Source organism: Magnolia sinica, chromosome 13 (assembly GCF_029962835.1).
Source record: "Magnolia sinica isolate HGM2019 chromosome 13, MsV1, whole genome shotgun sequence".
NCBI classification, from domain to species: Eukaryota; Viridiplantae; Streptophyta; class Magnoliopsida; order Magnoliales; family Magnoliaceae; genus Magnolia; species Magnolia sinica.
In genome coordinates this window covers 29,004,916-29,019,509 of record NC_080585.1, presented here as the reverse complement: position 1 = coordinate 29,019,509, position 14,594 = coordinate 29,004,916, and positions in this window count along the sequence as shown.

The following is a 14,594-nucleotide window of genomic DNA, read 5'->3' as shown; positions in this document are numbered from 1 at the left end:
GGTATGGCCCGCCTGAAATTTGGATCTATTTCATTTTTTGTTCCTACATTAAAATTAATTCTTAATTTTATAAATTTTATTAAAATTCTCAGAAAGTAAAAAATTCAAGATTCTTAATATATTTTTTAATTCTAAATTTTTTCAAGATTTATATTTGTTGAAATTTATCAAAAAAATTAAAATTCTTAGTTTTTTCAAAATTATCTAAAAAAAAAAAAATCAATTCTTCGTAGTTTTAAAAATTCTTAAAATTTTCAGAATTTTCAATTATTTGAAATTTCTCAATTTTTTTCAAGATTCTCAAATTCAAAATTCTCAATTTTTTTTCAAAAATTTCAAAAAATTTCAAAATTCTTAATTTTTTTTAAAATTCTCAATTTTTTTAAAAATTCATACTTTTTCATAAATATCATTTTTTAATTCTTAATTTTTCAAAAAAAAAAATAATTCTTAATTTTTTAAAAGTTCTCGAATTTTTTAAAAATTCTTAGTTCTTAAAAAATTCAAAATTCAAATCTTTTTCAAAACTCTCAATGTTTTTTCAAAATTATCAATTTTTTTACAATTGTCTCAATTTTTTTTTTCAAAATTCTCAATTTTTTCACAATTGTCAAAAATTTTAAAAATTATTAATTTTTTTAATATTCTCAATTTTTTTTAATATTCTTAAATTTTGGAAATTTATTAATTTTTTTAGAATTCTTAATTTTTAGCTTCGGTTTCTTGTCAATTGAGGCGAAATATTGAACTTTTAGCTTCAATTCTTTTATAACCTTCGGTTCCTTTACAACCAAGGTAAAAAGTAAACTTTTAACCTCGGTTTCCTAATAATCGAGACTAAAAAGTAGAGTTTTAGCCTCAATTGCTTACTAACTGAGGCTAAAAAGTTGAATTTTAGCTTCAATTGCTTACCACCTGAAGTGAAATGACAAACTTTTAGTTTCAGTTTCTTACCAACCAAGGTAAAATAGTTAACTTTTAGCTTTAGTTTCTCACCAACCGTAGCGAAAAAATAAACTTTTAGTCTTGATTCCTTAGTAACTAAGGTGAAAAAACGGGCTTTTAAGCTAGATTCCTTAGACTCTTAGCCTTAGTTTTTCATCAACCGATGTAAAATATTGGACTTTTAACCTCGGTTTCTTAGCAACCGAGGTGAAATAGTGAACTTTTAGCCTCGGTTTCTTACCGACTGAGGCTAAATGGTAGACTTTTAGTCTCAGTTTTTCAACAACTGAGGCGAAATGTCGGACTTTTAGCCTTGGTTCCTTAGCAATCGAGGTGAAATGGTGAACTTTTAACATCGGTTGCTCACCAACTCAGGTAAAATGGTAAGCTTTTAGCCTCAGTTTTTCATCAACGATACAAAATATCGAACTTTTACCCTCGGTTACTTAAAAACCGAGGCAAAATAGTGAACTTTTAGCCTCGGTTTCTTACCAACCGAGGCTAGACTTTTAACTTCAGTTTTTCACCAACTGAGGTGAAATATTGAACTTTTACCCTCAGTTCCTTAGCAACCGAGGTGAAATAGTAAACTTTTAAACTCGGTTTCTTACCAATTGAAGGAAAATTGTAGACTTTTAGCCTCAGTTTTTCACCGATCGAGGCGAAATATCATACTTTTAACCTCGGTTCCTTAGCAACCGAGGTAAAATAATGAGCTTTTGGCCGCTATTTCTTATCAATTAAGGTAAAATGGTCGACTTTTAGCCTTAGTTTCTCAGCTATTGAGGCAAAATTGTAAACTTTTAGCCTTGATTTCTTATCACTTAAGACGAAATTGTACACTTTTAGCTTTGATTTCTTACAAATTGAGGCGAAATGGTAAACTTTTAGACTTAGTTTTTCACCAATCGAGGTGAAATATGAATTTTTAGTCTTAGTTTTTCACCAATTAAGGCTAAATAGTGGACTTTTAACTTCATTTCTTTTACAACTGAGCAAAAAATGAACTTTTAGCTTCAGTTCATTTACAACGAGACTAAAAAGCACATTTTGCCTCCTTTTTTTTGAACCGAGGCTAAAAAATTAAAGCCAATGCCCTATTTTCTTGTAGTGACATAAGAAAAGTGGTGCTTGACCATTAATGGGTCATAAAAGTTTTGGATCAAGCTGATATTTATTTTCACTCTACTTCCAGGCTTATGTGAACTTATCAACAAATTGAATCATAAATAAAAACTATGGAGACATTAAAGTGAGCCCTAAGAAGTTTTTAATGGTAGGGTGTTCAATTAGCATTGTTTCCTAGAGTATGGTCCACTCGATAATTAGATCTTCTTAATTTTTGGTATAATGTTCTAAAATGATCTGTAAAAATGGATCGACAAAGTGGATAAAGAATAGACACATCATGGTGGGCTCCACGGTAAGGGTTGCACCTTCTGGTGAGGTTGGGTCTCATCTAATCCGCTCCCCTACACCACACAACAAGCAATGGTGTGAAATTTACGTGGGCCCAAGATAATGTATTTATTAGATTCACAGTCCACCATTTTTATTTTATTTTTTGATCACTTTAAGATATGAACAAATTAAAAAGCAATGCAGATCCAAAGCTAAAGTGGATCACACCGAAGACAGTCGGAATTGATGTTACCATTGAAAATTTACTGGGGTCACGGGAGGCTTTGATCAAGCTGATATTTGTATTTTAACTTCATCCAGTTAGGTATGATCTCATGAACTAGTCGATGGAAAACGAGCGTCACGGTTGGCCCTAGGAAAGTTTCAACAGTAGTTTGTTCAATCCCTATTGCTTTATGTGGTGTGATCCAGTTGAGCTTTGGATGTACCGCTTTTTTGGAATTGTGCTATAAAATTATCCAAAAATTTTGATGGAAGGTATAAATTTAACATAAAAATTATGGTGGGACCAATGAGAAGCTTCAACGCAGACAATCTACACTCAAAGAGAGATCGATGCTCAAGATGTCTAACACAACTGTTAGGGGTTAGTTCTCCTAGTTGCTTGGGAAACTTAAACAGTTCATTCGGTTGATCTTGATTGTCCATTACACTTCAACAAAAAATTCATGAGCTAGCATGGAAATATCAGACAAAAATAAGTCTTAACCAACAATGTCATCTATGTATTTGATTGCTCCCATCATAGATTGCTTTTGATTCTAAAGAATCACTTGTGTTAGACAATCATAACAATACTATTCATGAGTCTGAACGGGCTATAAAAAATGGCCCAATTAAGATGGATTTGATCAATCAAGCAGACTCACTTATAACATTCACACTGTCCATTCATTTCCCAGATCATTTTAGACAAAAGTCAAAAAATGGGTGCAGCTTTGGTCGAACCCTAGATCCACTATGGTCGGTGGAGCCTTTGTGGTGGCCTACCATGATGTATGTACTTTACATCCACACTATCCATCTGTGTTGAGAGCTAGGTGTGGGCCACGAAAGTTTTGGATCAAGCTGATATTTCTATGGTCACTTCATCCAAGTTTGTGACGTTATCAATAGGTTGGATGCCCGGGAAATAAGTATTATGGTGGCTATGGTGGCCCCAAGAAGTTTTTAACGGTGGGTAGTCGATCACTGTTGTTTCCTGTGGTGTGGCCCACCTAAGATTTGAATGGGCTTCATATTTTTGGAATCATACACTAAAATGAACTATCAAAATGGATGGACAGTGTAGATGTAAGGCACATACATCATAGTGGCCCCACAGCCAGGGATTCACCGAAGCTGTTCCCCCAAAAAAGAGATCCAAATCTCAGTGAACCACACCCGAGCGGTGATTGAACCCTCACCATTAAAAATACTTGAGGCGCTATGAAGTTTTGGATGAAGCTGATGTATATTTTATCTCCATCTAAGCCTGTGTGACCTAATTAATAGGTTGGATGGCATAAAAATATTACAGTGGGCCCTAAGGAAGTTTTTAATGGTGTGCATTCAATCATCATTATTTATTTATTTTTTATTTTAATGATGTGGTTCACTCGAGATTTTGATTTGCCTCATTTTTTTGACTCATGCATGCCCTCCGATGGTAAAAAAAAAATAAAAAAAAAATGGATAAGGAGTATAAAATGCATACATCATGGTGAGGTCACATTACTTTTTCAGTAGCAGACTGTACCAACGTGGGCATTGTTTGCTAAACAACGGCAATGCAAGTCTGCTTCAAGGATGGATTTGTACTGCCCCTGCCAACACTGACATTCCGGCAACACTGTTATAGGATTTGAGTGGGCAACCTTAATAAGGAGGCTCAATCAAACAGTGCTTACGTCACGTCACCAGGAATGTCCGTGATGACAGGGGAGTACCCAATCCGCCTGGGAGAAGGTGCAGTGCACCAGAAACAGCTCTTCATCCTCTAAAATGATTATCATATGGACATTCCGGCAACACTGTTATAGGATTTGAGTGGGCAACCTTAATAAGGAGGCTCAATCAAACAGTGCTTACGTCACGTCACCAGGAATGTCCGTGATGACAGGGGAGTACCCAATCCGCCTGGGAGAAGGTGCAGTGCACCAGAAACAGCTCTTCATCCTCTAAAATGATTATTATATCCATATGTGAGACAATGAGCGCACATATATGTGGTGGCGTCCGTGTAAAATAGCTCACTTGTACAGAGGTGTAAACAATGCTCAGAGTAATAATGCACCTCATGCGTACAATGACCAACATAAGAAATAAATCTAATATCATGTGGTATAATGGCACACATATGACATATTAAACTCATAAAAATACATAGCATACTTGATCTAAGAAAAATTCAGTCTCCTTTCTAAAATTAATCTCACAATACTAAGAAATAATTATTAAAAAGTATTTCTACTTAGACAATGACTCTCAATAATTCGTTTCATGGAAAAAAGAAGAAAATTGGACTTGATGCCATCTTCTTCCCACTCTAAATTATCCCACCATTCTTTCCTTCCACTTATCTTCATTAGAGAATTGTGTGCGCTGTGGAGTAAAAGAGGGAGCTTTTTCAACTTTGGGCAACCAAGGACTTCAATTTCCTCCAAGGAAGGAAAATGCAGTGCATAGCTACAGATGCTCGTTAGTTCTGGAAGATTCCAGAGTGTTATACGTTTTAGTTGCTTGAGCCCTATATCTGCAACTTCATCATCCGGAATGACCGTACCTATTACTTCTTCTAGCTCTACAGATGCTCGTTAGTTCTGGAAGGTTCCACCGTGATTATTGTACGAAATCAACTCCAATCATCAAATGCCACACCAAAATTTAGGTACATGGCTCAAAAACAGGTCCATAAGTAACTCAGGATGCCCACAACAAGAGGAACTATTTGAAGGTGGAGCGTTGACATTCTCATTGTTCCCCATCGTCTGATGTGCCTGAATTATGGATGGAGATGATATTTAGTACGTGGGCTAAATTGGGGCGATGCACCTAGTCATGATGTAATTGTCACCCTGATCTAAATCGCTTCATCCATGCCTTTAATGTTAATTCAGTGACACTTTATTGTGATTCTTCCCATTGGAGTAGTGTCCATCAACACGGTGATATGTATGTATATATATATATATATATATATATATATATATATATATATATATATATATATATATATATATATCACCGTGGGCCCTACACAACCAACAGTGGGCATTCCATACCAACTGTTTACTATGGTGTGACCTACCTAAGTTTTTTTTATTATCCTGATTTATGGGTTCCAATGAACAAGAGGCCGTGTCCCTGATGAACGGGTTTGATTTAATGAAAGTTTGACCCACAAGGTTGAAGGTAGGCATATCTACTATTACTTAGTCTTTCCTTCTTTTCTCTTGGACCATCCCACCATTCGTTATCACAACCAATTTTCAAGAAGAGTAGGCAGATTGCATACCTGGGGCCCACCGTTATACCCATTCATTTATCCCGAGACCAGCTTAACATGAGACGGATCTAAAGCTCAAGTGGACATCTACCACCAAAATCTTCTTAGAGGCCACGGAAGCTTTGGATCAAATTAATATTTGTATTTCCATTCGTGTCCAAGTCATGTTCTGAAAAGGTTGCAGTGGGTCCTAGGAAATTAAGGTTTCAAGAGTGGCATGTTAGGGGTCTTACGCAAAACCTTAAGATCTAGCTTCCCGAAACAAATCAGAATTATGAAATAATAAAGTAATGAAATAAATCAAAGCATCAACCACGGGACCTCGTCCACATCAACAATCCATTATGAAATAGAACGTTACAACCGTCTTCACTCATGCAGGAGTGGATAAACAATGAGAGAATAAAAGAAAAACGGAGAGATCTCACCGATTACGAGGACGTAGAAACACTGAGATATAAATTGCACAGTAGATAACTCCACGAGCATAACCTCCATTCCACAAGCTTCCTCTCTCTCTCTTTTTCTTTCTCATACCTTTGATAGCCCTAAACCCTTTAAAAAACCCTTGCAAAAGCTTTAGGAAATCCTCTTGTATTCTTTTCCATATGTGTCGAAAAATTCTAGTTTTAGAAAACTCCTTTTCGCATCCCAGTTGAGAAAGGACTCAGATTTCCACAATCCGCAAAATCGCAGAACGAATCTGCGTAACCATGATCGGTCAAGCACCACCCACGACTGGTCGAGAACTACTTTCGACCGGTCAAGCACCCCAGAGAAAAATAACCCAGAGTCGCTAGACTTTGAATCGAGTCAGGGCTCGATTCCACGACTGGTCGTACACCAACTCTCGACCGGTCGAACACGGGACAAAAAATCCCATCATGGCATCTTTATCACCATTATTTCCAATGATGTGGTCCACTTGAGCTATGTATTTGTCTCACGTTTGAGATCATGTCCTAAAATGAACTTGCAAAAAGGATTGATGGAGTGGATATAACACATAGCCTATGGAGCTTAGGGCTGGAAGAATTTAAGAGAAGACAAGTTAAAGTAAATGTAAATAATGGAGAGTGGAAGATCGCTTGTACATCACTCGAAAAGAAAGTAAGCTGCCTGTACATCACTCGAAAAGAAAGTAAGCTGATCACCTGGCTTTTGCAGAAATTTCCTGCGCCAAGAAGCTAGCGGCCTTAAAAATCCACCTTGTCTGTCTGTTTTGCCAGGTCATCTTACTAAAAATGCAAAAAATGAGGTGGATCCAAAACTCAAGTGGACCACACGGGAGGAAACATTGGGGATTGAACGATCACTGTTGAAAGCGCATGACCTTATAAATGGTTTTGATGGCATATTGACATCAAGTTGGACCCCATGAAGGTTTCAATGGTAAGCATTTCTTTCCCTTCCTTTACCCCTCATGTGGCCAACTTGAGTTTTAGACCCGCCTCATTTTTTGACATCTTGTCATAAAATGAGCTGGATAAACGGATGAACACAGAGGATTTCTCAGAAACATCACAATGGGCTCTACCTAAATTCCCCGTGCGGAAACTTACTGCAAAATTCACTGTAGAAGAAAAGAAGACGCGGATTGCGGAATTTTAGAAGGCAATCCGCGTACACAAAGACCACCGACGGGATTGCTGAATTTTCGGTGGCAATCCGCGTCTTCTTTTCTTCTACAGTGAATTAATCCGCGTCTTCTTTTCTTCTACACGAATTTCGCAGTAAGTTACTGCACTGGGAACTACGACCGAAGAAGAGAAGTCGTGGATCGTGTAGTGAGCAGCTCACCACCTTTTACCGTTTTGTGAAAAGGCAACTATACTGTATACGTTTCATCCATGCCATTCACACATTTTTAAAGCTCATTTCAGGACATTATCTCAAAATTGAATCATATCCAAAACTCAAGTGAACCACACGACCGGACACATTGGGAATTGAACACATACTGTTGAAAACTTATACAAGACTACAAAAAGTTTTGGATCAAGCTCATATTTGAATTTTCCCTTCATTCAGGTCCATGTGACCTTAGGGATGGAGTGAATTACATTTATAATATGGTGGGCCCCACACAGCCTCTGTGTGTTTTATCTGAACGATTCTGGTGCAGCCACAAACCAGACCGGTTACTAGCTAAGAGCTAACCCTTAATAAATTTTAATTAGACCGGCGCCAGCCTAGGTCATTGTCGCACTCTCCTTGCTGCTAGGGGTACAGTTTGGTTGGGCCTAACCCGCACCTAACTGGCCCAACCCAAAATTTCGATTGGGTTGGGTTGGGTTGGGCTTCAGAGGCTTGGGCTGGAAATCTCAACCGAGTCTCATAAATAATAATGAGGTTTGATTAAAAAATAAATGTAAGTTAACTAACTGTATTAAAATTTACGTTAGAAAGAAGTAAACCGTCGTTGTATTTCAATAATGGTATAAAGATAAAAGTTTAAATAAATCTCAGAAAAGAAAACCTTGTGAGAAATTTGTGCACTGAACCTTACAATTCATGCGCTGGGATGCTAGATGGGGCCCACCATGATGTTTGTGAGAAATACACTCTATCTACCTGTTTTTCGGGATCATCTTAGGATAAGAAACGGAAAATCAGGTGGATCCAAAACTCAAGGCAGACATATGAGAGGAAACAGTGGGGATTCAGTGACTACCGTTAAAACATTTGTATGGCCACAAAAGCTTCGTATACTGGCTAAGTTTTTTTATGTTTTCACTTCATCCCGGTGGGAATGATCTTGCAACTTGTTAATTTCTTCAAGTCCCACAGCACTTTTATGTGTGTGGAGTCCTGACTGCCAGTGCCAAAGGCCCTTACTGTAGGGTCCACCTTGATGTATGTATTCTATATCCAAGCTGTTCATCTCTTTGGTTACAATATTTTAGAACATGAGCCCAAAAATGAAGCAGATCTAAATCTCAGGTGGACCATACTATAGGAAATAGTGATGATTGAATGCCCCACCAATAAAAACTTCTTATGACCCATCTCTAATGTTTTGGTAATGTTTTTTGGAATCAGTGGTGAAATACAATGCTGGTGCAAGACAGCAATGTCGAATGTGGTGATGTCCATCTGCTTGATGCTCACTCGCTTGTTCCTGGTTCCTCTCTTTATCTCCTATGCTGGTTTGGGCTTGGTCTCGGGCGCATGTCCTGACCATGTGATGGACTTGGGCTGCACCGTGGAATGTAGCCCAGGCCAAGTGCGCCATGCGACGGCATGGGCATGGGCTGCACGACTAGACCCAATAAAGAATGCATTTCTAGCCATCCATTCAAATGTGTTTTTGCACCCGTATGATCTGCTGGACTCACCATAATCATTGACACGATTCAATGCTGCAATTCAGACTCCTGCTAGCGTATTCTTTCTTTCTCCCGTAAATTTTTAGCCTCTCTTTACTCTTCTTTGGACCATAGGTTATCTGTTTTTTCTTTTTATTTCTACTCTTTGGTCGCTTTTTTTCATAGTTGCATATGGGAATTTCATGGAATTGTCCGTGTGCAGGGCTCACCATTACAAGAAAACCCACTTTTATCGATGAAAATTTTTGTCACTAAAAGCTATTTTTTTCTTAGGTAAATAGTTTAACCGACGAAAATTTTTGTCGGTAAATTCGTCGATAAAAGTCTGAGGGTAAAGGTTTTTACCGATTTTGTCGGAAAAGGTAAGACTTTTTCGTTGGTAAAAAATAATTTAAAAACTTTTACCGACAATTTTTTTCGTAGCTAAAAATAATTACAAAACTTTTCCCACCAAAAGTTTTCAAAACAACAAAAAACTTTTACCGACGAAAACTTTCGTAGGTAAAAATAATTTCAAACCTTTTATCAACGGACATATTCGTCGGTAAAAAATAAGCTAAAAACTTTTGCCAACGAAATTTTTCATAGGTAAAAATAATTACAAAACATAAATAAGTAAAAAACTTTTACAAAACTTTTATGGAGTCAAAAACTTTTACCTACGAAAATTTTCGTAGGTAAAAATATTTCATGATACTTTTATCTACGAAAATTTTTGTATTTACAAATCTTTTACCAACGAAAATTTTGGTAGGTACAAGTCACGTTTTTTTTTTTTTTTTTCACTATACACCTGTTAAAATAAATTTCATTATATTCTTGCTGATATACACCTGTTAATATATTTCTACATTCACTTCCATCTAAACCCAAACTAGTAAATCCATCCAAACATAAACTACATTCATCCAAACACAAACAATCTTATCCATATCACATTCATTCACGCATAAATACATATAAGTTTAACATCATAAATAAAAATACAAAAAATCACAAAGATAAAGGCTGAGGTGGTGGGGCATCGGTGGGTAAGCGTGCAACGAAAGTATGAAACATTTCTGTAAGACCCATATCCTACTCCATACCGTTCCGTATGCTTCCATGGTCCTACCGGTTGAATTCTAGCAACCTTCGACCCATATCCGACGTTTCGGGGCGGTCCTAAGCCGGGTCCCGCATACCGAAGTCGGCTCGAACCAAAACTTTTATCTTAGCGATCGCGCCGTCACCGCGGTTCCAACGCCTTGACTCATGCACCAAACTAATACCTAGGTCAGAAGATGTGGGCCTATGTACATTTCGAGGAAAACGCCGTCAGAGGTTATCGATATCATCTGACAGAGGATGCGCACAACTCAGAGTTGGCAGAAGAGTTTTGTTAATCGTCGGCGTCGTCCCTTGGAGTTTGATGTAGGGGACCACGTGTATCTCAAGGTCTCACCCATGAAGGACATAGTTCGATTTGGAGCGAAGGGCAAGCTTGCCCCGAGATTCATAGGACCTTTTGAGATCACTGAGCGCATTGGCGTCGTGGCTTATCGGCTTACCTTACCATCTCAGTTGTCTGGCATCCACAACATTTTTCATGTCTCTATGCTAAGGAAGTGTGGGTCAGACATAGTTTCTGTTATTGATTGGTAGCCGTTGAAGGTTCGTGAGGACGCTTCCTATATTGAGCAGCCAGTTCGTATCCTTGATCAGAAGGAGCAAGTCCTCCGAACCAAGGTCATTCCCTTGGTGAAGTTCAGTGGGGTCACCATTCTGTTGATGAGGCGTCTTTAGAGCGCGAGGCCGAGATTCGAGAGCGCTATCCCCATCTCTTTGATGATTTATTATATGATGTATCTTGTATGTTGTCTCCGATTTTATATGACGAAGCCTTGCTTCCTCTTCTATTATGAGTTATGTTTACTTACAATAATTGTGTAAATTTCGAGAACGAAATTTTTATTTGGAGGGGAGAGTTGTAAGACCCGTATTCTACTCCGTACCGTTCCGTATGCTTCCGCGGTTCTTCTGGTCGAATTCCGACAACCCTCGACCCATATCTGACGTTTAAGCGCAATCCTAAGCCGGGTCCTGCATATCGAAGTCGGCTCGAACCAAAACTTGTATCTTAACGACCGCGCCGTTGCCGCGGTCCAACGCAGCGACTCACGCACCGAACCGATACCCAGGTAAGAAGATGTGGGCCCACATTCATTTCGAGAAAAACGCCGCGCATTGCGAACTTCGAGGGAATCTCTACAACATGTCCCATCAATCAATCAATCAATCAATCAATTTCAAGTACAACCATACCTCAAGTACAACAACCCATCCCTCTTTTTCCACAAGTCAACCCTCTCTCTCCCTACCCATTCCTCTTTTTCCAAAATTCAAACAACCATACCTCTTTTATAAAATTTTCAAACAAACCCATCACTCCATCACTTCTTATCATTCCCATCACCTCACACTCTCTCTCTTTTCTCAAATCTCCCAAGCAACCCAAACTCCATACGTCCAAGCTCCTCACTCCCAACTCCAAGTGTGGCCCACTCTTCCCACCTTCTCATCTTCCATCTCAACCTTCCAATCATCATCTACCACCTTCAAAACCCCATTAACTTCCATCAAAAGGTAAGCTAAGGAGCATAGGAGCCTAAGGGAGCAAGGAGGAGGCCTAGAGGTGGATGATCCTCTGTTAATTTTAATTTTTAAGGGCCCACTTGTTGTGGGACCCATTTGATGTATGTGTTGTATCGATGAGGGGCCCATAGTGGCGGGGTCCCTCTATCACCGTCTCTCTCTCTCTCTCTCCCTCTCTCTTTCTTGGAATGATGATGATGATGAAGGGGTGAGTGTGGCCCACCATGAATCACATATATCATGAGGGACCCATCGGATGAATGTGTTGGATCTACACCATCCAGCCCATTAGCGGGCCTAGATGGAAGGAAAACATAAATATCAGGCGGTCCAAATTGGTGGGCCACGTGCATGTGGGACCCACCATGATGTCCCTGTTTATCCATGCTGTCCAGCGTCTCTGGACGCTGGACGTGATAAGGGCGGCTAACATGGAGTGCGTGTACTGACATGGGAGTGTACTAACGAGCTAATAAAAAAAAAGAAGGAAATGGTGGGCCACTCATGCAGGCCCCACCTTGATGTATGTACTCAATCCAAGCCGTCCATCCTTTTCTTCAGGCCATTTTAGGCGTTGAGCTGAAAAATGAGGCCCATCTGATCATCGGGGGGGCCATAGCGTAGAAAACAGTGGCCTTACCATCAAAACCCACCCCAACGTTTCTATACGCCAATAATACATTACATATTGGTCTCATTTGGTCGATCAAGGGCCGTAAAATTCAATGGCTGGGTCGGATTTCCTTGATACAGGCCCCACCTGTGAAAAACCACAGGAAAATAAAAAAAATAAAAAATAAATAAAATGCATGTGCTGCAGCTGACGCTGCTGCTGTCAGAACGCACGCAGGCGCTGCCTGCGTGCTGACGTGCGGACGGACTGGCAGGGACCCACGGTCCCAGCCGTGGGCCCCACCATGATGTGTGTGGAACATCCACTCCGTGCATTTGGTAGGTCCCTTTTGGGACAGTGGGCCCCCCAAAAATCAACCCTATTTGAAGCTCAGGTGGCCCATATCATAGGAAACAGTGGTGATGGAACGACTGCCATTGAAACCTTTTTTTTAGGTGGGCAGAAGTTTTGGATCATATGAAAAATTGTTTTTCCTTTTCATCCAGGTCCGTGTGACCTTACCAATGGGTCGGAATGTAAATAAGCATTATGGTGTGTTTTATTCACACCGTCCACTGACCGTGGACGGTGGAACCCAAAAAAAAAATATGTCTTTTATCACTGTCGTCCAGCCATTTGGCTGGGCTGCTGGACGGTCAGTGGACCCCACCATGATGCATAGGTTGCATCCAAGTTGTCCAACCATTTTGAAAGCTCATTTTATGGCATGAGCTAAAGACTGAGACAGATCTAGGATCAAGTGGACCACCAAGCAAAAGGCAGTAGGGATTGAGCTTCTGCCATTGAAACTCCTTGTTATCACAAGAGTTCGAATCATTAAGAAATTTGTTTTCCTCTTAATCTAAGTTTGTGTGACCTCACGACTAGATTGGATAGAAAATAAATGTTATGGTGGGCCTTAAGAATTTTCATGATGAAAATCAGGGTCACCACTGTTATTTTGAGTGTGGTCCAGTTGATCCTTTGATATATATATATATATATACATATGAGGCCCATGTGATTAGGCCCATCTTGATGTAGTTGTGGCCCATTGTTGAGGCCCACTTTGATACATATGAGGCCCATGTGATCGGCCCATCTTGATATATTTGTGGCATGTTGTTGAGGCCCAATTTGATATATATGAGACCCATGGTATGAGGCCCATTTGATGTACTGGAGGCCCATGGGTCAAGGCCCAATAGGACGTACATAAGGCCCATTGTAGTGTGATTCCACCATGGTGTATGTGTTGACCTTTATAACGGGCTATGCCTTGGTAACAATGATGGTTTGATGTCCACATTGTAAGGATAATGTTGGTTAAATGTCCGCATTATGACTCTCCCTAGGGCCCATTGATAGGCCCATACTTGTAGCACGTAGGCCGTCTAGGTCCATCTTCATTATGACAGAGCCCATCACCACATAACTTGTTTAGTATAGATCCATGATTCGTGATCATACGCATCATATGTATGCCTGATATGAGAAATGACTGATTATAGCATATGCCTCTGGGCAGATTGTTTATAGGCTCCCTGATAGGCGGAGTTGTCCCACATGAGTGCTCGATACGCGCAGGATTATTGCATGTCGATGGTATGATTCATGCACTTACATTTTTGTGATTGTGATTATTATATGCTCTAGTGACATCAGGGCCATAGCCTCCACAGACACATCATGGATGGCAGGATCGGATACCGAAAATATTATTACTAAGCATCGAAGCACCATAGATATCCCTGGGTGAAAATTCCTAAACCTGATGGTACCAAAGGATGACTCCAACGTCGAGACCGAGTGGATATATGAGCGCACGAGGGCCGAACATCAGGAGGCCGCGTCTCCCACTGTGTCGTGGTAGGTTGGAAAGGGGTGTGACCTTACTCGCTCGAGAGTAGGGGGCAATACTAGGCTGAGTTTAATCAGCTCGTGAATGGGTCCGCTATCGACGTGCTGGATAGGTATTGATAGACTATTGGCCAGGCGGATAGTGAGGTTTCTTACGCTCACTTGGACTGTGTGGCTAGGAGAGCGGCAATGCCATTTGGAGTGTATTAAACCCCGGTGAATATCCAGAATGAGAACTATGCTGATATATGATGAGGATTGGCATGCTTGAGTTGCATCTCGCATCGCATGGCCGTGTTATGGC